Here is a 6,208-nt window from a genome sequence, read left to right as displayed (position 1 = left end):
TCTCATGTTGTACTCTGTATTATAGTATATTTTCAAAATAAAACAAAATTTAAAAACAAGAATAAATTCCATGCTAAGCATTTTATTCCCTAAGCAAGTGAGTGATGTGGTTAGATTTGTGCTTTGGAAAGCTCCCCCAACCTCTGAATGGAGGACGTCTTAGCAGAGGGTAAATGGAGGCAGGAAGACCCGGTAAGAAGGCTGTTTGCAATAGGCTAAGAAAGAGTTAATGAGGTCTGGCACAGGTTAGTGGTCAGGGATGGATTTGAAAGCTATTTAAGAGGTAATATTGCCAATATACTACCAGTCTCCTTTTTCTTTTGGTGTTTAAAAAAATTTTGTTTATACAAGCTTCCCTCATTTCTCCTTTTCAATGAAGTATGACCTACAAATAGACAAGTACATAAATCATAAGTATGCAGCTTAACACATTTTCACACAGTGACCACCACCCAGATCATGTCTTCTCCCAGTCAATGTATAGCCCCAAAGGTAACCACAAATCAGAGTTCTATCATCATAGATTAGTTTTGCCTGTTTTAAACTTTATGAAAATGAGCCCATATAGTATGTATTGTTTTGTGCCTGGTTTCATTCATTCAATATTCTTTTTGTGCATTCACTCACATTGTTGTATGTATAAGAGTTTGTTGGTTTTTATTGCTAAATAGTATTCTTCATGTGAATATTTAATTCCATTATTTAATTGGCGCTCAGATGTGGATGGGAACTTGGGTTTGTTCCAGTTTGGGATAGTGTTATCATGAGCACTCACTCTTGCACATGTCTTGTTGCACACACGTATTTCTTTCTGTTGGATATGTATTTTAGGAGTGAAATTTCTGGAGAATAGGGTATGTGTATTAATGGCTTTAGTAGATACCGGGAAGGTTTTCCGAAGTGATAGTACAAATGTACATGCCCACCAGCAGTGAATGAGAGTTCCAGTTGTTTCACATCCACTATCGGCTGTTTCTTGACTTCAGACAAGAATATCATAGATACGCAATGATATTTCATTGTAATTTTAATTTGCATTTCCTCAAGACTAAAAAGTTGAGCATGCTTTTACATGTTTATCTCCCGCTTGTATATCCTGTCATGAAGTTTTAGAAATAGGTTGTCTCTCTTTTTCTTATTATTTACACAGTTTGAGAATCAAAACAATACCACCAAAGCCTCCCTGATACTAATATTTATCTCTGATAATTCACTCATTTGCTGTCTTCTTTTAGAAGACCTGGAGAGGCTGAGGAGGGTGGATCACCTGAGGTCAGGAGTTTGAGACCAGCCTGGTCAACATGGTGAAATCCTGTCTCTACTAAAATACAAAAAAATTAGCCGGGCATGGTGGCATGTGCCTGTAATCCCAGCTTCTAGGGAGGCTGAGCCAGGAGAATTGCTTGAACCTGGGAGGTGGAGGTGGTAGTGAGCTGAGACTGAGCCACTGTACTTCAGCCTGGACGACAGAGCGAGAATCTGTCTCAAAAAAATAAAAAAGCAGGAAGCCTGGATCAGTAGCATCCCACTCTATTGGTGCCAATTTACTGTATTAGCCCACTTTCATGCCGCTGATAAAGACCTACCTGAGATGGGACAATTTACAAAAGAGGTTTATGGGACTTACAGTTCCACATGTCTGGGGAGGCCTCACAATCATGGCAAAAGGTGAAAGGCACGTCTCACATGGCAGCAGACAAGAGATGAGGGCTCGTACAGGGAAACTCCCCTTTTTAAAACCATCTGATCTTGTGAGACGTATTCACTATCACAAGACTAGTGCAGGAAAGACCCGCCCCTATAATTCAATCACTTCCCACGGGCTTCCTCCCACAACACGTGGGAATTCAAGATGAGATTTGGGTGGGGACACAGCCAAACCATATCAGAGGGGTTTACGCAAAAACAAACAAACAAACAAACCTGACATTTCTTGTCAGAGTCAGATGTTCTAGAAGGGATGCTTACACAGGGTAGGGAGCAGATCCAGATCTTTCTGATTCCTTCCATGTCACAACACTTCATAAAGGCCCCTCCTCCCCATCACACTACTGGGATTATTTACTCATTATTTACTAGAACTACATTCTAGGCTCTAGGCTCACGAAAGACCGGGCTCTTTTCATTCATTTCGCTGAGTCAGTGCTGTAACCAGACTTTAGCCCTAGGTGGGTCTCAGGGGAGCCCTCCTTAATAGCAGGTCCTCCTGCTGAGAGCTCTCATAGCTCCTCCTGCATTCTTTCTTCAGAACACTCATCCCAGTTCTTAATTACGTATTTGTAAGTTGACTGTTCGTATTCCCCTTTAGACTATGAGCTCCTTGAAGCTGGCATCCCATTTTATCTACTATTTTACTTCAGGTGTTTACCAGTGCCTGGTACGCAGGAAGTGATTAACAAATATTAGTCAATGGATGACTGAAATCATTTAGATCAGAATCCCAGATCTATCCCGTATGAGATGTGTGAACTAAAACAAGATTCTTAACAGCTTCATTTTCTCACTCAGTAAAATGGGGCTATTCATTGCTACCTTTTTATTTTGTATTGTTTTATTGATACATCATAGTTGTATACACATTTGGAGTACATGTGATACTTTGATACATGTATATGATATATAGTGATCAAATCAGGGGAATGGGGATATCCATCACCTAAGACATTGATCTTTTCTTTGTGTTGGAAACATTGCAATTCTTCTCTTCTAGTTATTTTGAAATATACAATAAATTGCTGTTAACTGCAATTTAATATACTATGCAATATTAGAACTTATTCCTTCTATCAATTGTATTTTTTTACCTATCAACCAACTTCTCTTCATTTTCCCCCAATCATATCTACTTTAACAGTTGTTTTGGAAGATTTAAATGAAGCAGACTGCATGAAAATACCTGGGTCAGGATTTTGCACATCAACAGTTCTTTGGGAATACTTTACAATAAACAAATGAATGTATGAATTTACTCTAACTGGCAGGAATCTTATGCAGATTTCTAGCTTTTAAAGTTTTTTGTTTTTTTCCTTCTATCTCTACGTCAGAGAAAATGTAAGTCCTCATTAATTCCTAAGGACAGGGTCAATGTTTTGCAATTCTCTATATCCCTGCGGCCTGTTTAATTGGATGGTTACCAAGAATCACATGACTATTTGACCTGGATGATGATTAATTGGTTCAAAATTGCCAGGAACTGTTCAGTGCCAGGCAGAAATGCAGGATTTGCAGAGGGTAAGACTTGCTTCTGCCCCTGATAATCTGACAGTCTTGATACAGACCTTTATGCATGCAATTTTGGTACATTAAGCTAAGGGGTTACTGATGTCTGCACCCAGCATGCTCCGAGCCAAGCCCCGGAGGAGTGTAGCTTGGGGGCAGCACACCTGAACAGAGTCTGCAGATTTAAGGAGCAAAGAGTGGGAGTATTTCTCAAACTTTATTGTGCATATGAATCACCTAGGGATCTTACCCAAAGGAAGATTCTGATTCTGTAGGTTGGGGTGGGGCAAGGGTCTCCTAGGTCTGTATTTCTACCAAGCTCCCCAGGGATACAAATGTTGTTAGTCTGTGAACCACATTTAAAGAAGCAAGTCAAGGCCCACAGAATGCCATGAGCAAAGAGGTATAAAAACAGATCTTGCAAATCTCATCTTTACTGAGCAATACCCCAAGGCTCAGAGAGGTTAAGAAATGTGTCCAAAGTCACAACACATAGCTGGTAAGTGTCAGAGACAAGACTGCAACCTGGGCCTGAGTCCCCAGGTCCTAGTTTCCTTCTCCACATCATGCTGCTCCTCACAATAGCATGCAGCTCCATTGTTTCCTTAAGTCCGCATGAAACGGGGCTACTTCTCAAGTTCCATTTGTCAAGTACTGTTGGAAGGTAAAATGGAAAGACTGGGGTACTAGGATCAGGAGGCTTGAGCTCCGGTCTCACCAGTCCCTCCACTCCCTGGGTGCCTTCCTTCTCCCACCCCCACAAACAAGAGTTGTTCTGCCCCTCTGCACATTGGTTCTTCAGATTTGAAATGAAAATTTGGCCTCTGGCCTTAAGGATCTTCCTAGCTACATTTTGGGGCCCAAAGAAACATCACCACTTATAGAAAAATGCTGTGAAATTGCTGAGCTATTCCAGGGGCTGGAGGGGGCTGCATTGTCTAGCAGTAAAGAGCAGGCTGACCTTGGTGTCAAGAAGACACGAGCCACTTGGGTCTATTTCCAGGACTTGAAGCCAAATGGAGCACCCCTGGCTGGATTTTTCTTTTTCTTTTCTTTTCTTTTTTTTTTTTTTTTTAGGGTCTCACTCCATTGCCCAGGCTGGAGTGCAGTGGTGCAATCTCGGCTCACTGCAACCTCTGCCTCCCAGGTTCAAGTGATTCTCCTGCCTCAGCCTCCAGAGTAGCTGGGATTACAGGCATGTGCCACAATGCCCAGCTAGTCTTTTGTATTTTTAGTACAGATGCAGTTTCACCATGTTGGCCGGGCTAGTCTTGAACTCCTGACCTCAAGTGATCTGCCCTCCTCGGCCTCCTAAAGTGCTGGGATTACAGGCGTGAGTGAGCCATCATGCCTGGTCCCTGGCTGGATTTTGAAGTTGCTTGGGATTGATGACTTCTTTTTTCCTTCTATTTATCTCCCCCCACTTTTTTTTTTTTTTTTTTTTTGAGATGGAGTCTGGCTCTGTTGCCCAGGCTGGAGTGCAATGGCATGATCTCGGCTCACTGCAAGCTCCACCTCCCGGGTTCACGCCATTCTCCTGCCTCAGCCTCCCGAGTAGCTGGGACTACAGGCGCCCACCACCACGCCCAGCTAATTTTTTTTTGTATTTTTAGTAGAGACGGGGTTTCAATGTGTTAGCCAGGATGGTTTCAATCTCCTGACCTCGTGATCTGCCTGCCTTGGCCTCCCAAAGCTCAGGGAGTACAGGCGTGAGATACCACGCCCGGCTTCTTTCCCTTTTTAAATAGGAATGTCTTTAACTGTTATTCTATGCCTGTCCCACCACTGAACTTAGGGAGCAGATAACTTGTTTCTTAAGTTTCACAAGTTCATAGAGAACAATGTATTCCAGGGTGGATTAAACATGGAGCCTCTTTACCTAATTTGAATGGGTTAGTTTAGATGATGAGATTTGGGGTGTTTACGTTGTTAAGATTTAGGATTTTGACTTGATACTGCCATATCCTAGGTCTTTAGGGGATGTGGGGATAGGTTTTGCATGTGGGATGGGTATGAATCTTTTGAGGGTCAGAGGGTGACCTCTGGTACTCCTCATGTTCCCGAAACATGTCCATGTCTTCAATCCATGGCATCTGTGAATATATGTTCCATGGCAAAGAGGAATTAAGGCAGCAGATTGAATTAAGTTTGCCAGTGAACTGACTTTAATATACGTGATTATCCTAGATTATGAGCAGGCCTGTGTAATCACCAAGGAGGGCCCTTACACGTGAAAGGGGTGGCAGACGAGGAGAACCAAAGAGATGGCAGGTAAGAACTCGACCCAGTGTTGCTTCCTCCATGTGAACATGGAGGAAGAGGGCCACAAGCCAGGGAAAGTGGGTGGCCTCTAAAGATGGAAAAGGCAAGGAAATAGCTTCTCCCCTACAGCCTTCAAGACTGTAAGACAATACATCTATGTTGTTTTACGTTTGTGGTAATTTGTTACAGCTGCCATAGTAAATTAACATAAGACCTGTCCTACAATTTAATGCTCTAGGATCTTAGACAAATCATTTCATCTTTGCATTCCTTAGTATTCCTTCTTTCTAAAAATAAGAACTGCTGTGAAGATCAGACAGAACAAATAGGCAAAAATCCCTGGCACACAGGTGCTCGATAAATGTGAATTTCTAGCTTCCCCTTTTCTTCCAGGTTGGAGGAACACAAGGAAGGGAAGCAGGAGCCACAGGCCATTCTCAGCAGTGCCTGCACCTTCCTTTGATGTGGACTGTGTACAGGATTCCCTCAGTACAGCTCCCCCAGCATACCTTATCTAGAGTGAAGGCTGCTTATCTGCCCTTGGGGCTCCTACAGCTCCTACCTCTCTGATGGAAAAATCCCTTTTAGAATACAAAAGCTCTCTAGAAGAGCCTGAGATGAGGGTAGAGCCAGGGCCTCATTCTGCAAACAGGCTTTCAGAGATGAAAGAGCAGGGCAGACATCAGTATCTACCCTATGACCACCACATTTCCCACTGAAAAAAATC

This window comes from Macaca nemestrina, chromosome 1, assembly GCF_043159975.1.
Source record: "Macaca nemestrina isolate mMacNem1 chromosome 1, mMacNem.hap1, whole genome shotgun sequence".
Lineage (NCBI taxonomy): Eukaryota > Metazoa > Chordata > Mammalia > Primates > Cercopithecidae > Macaca > Macaca nemestrina.
This window is presented reverse-complemented; position numbering follows the sequence as displayed.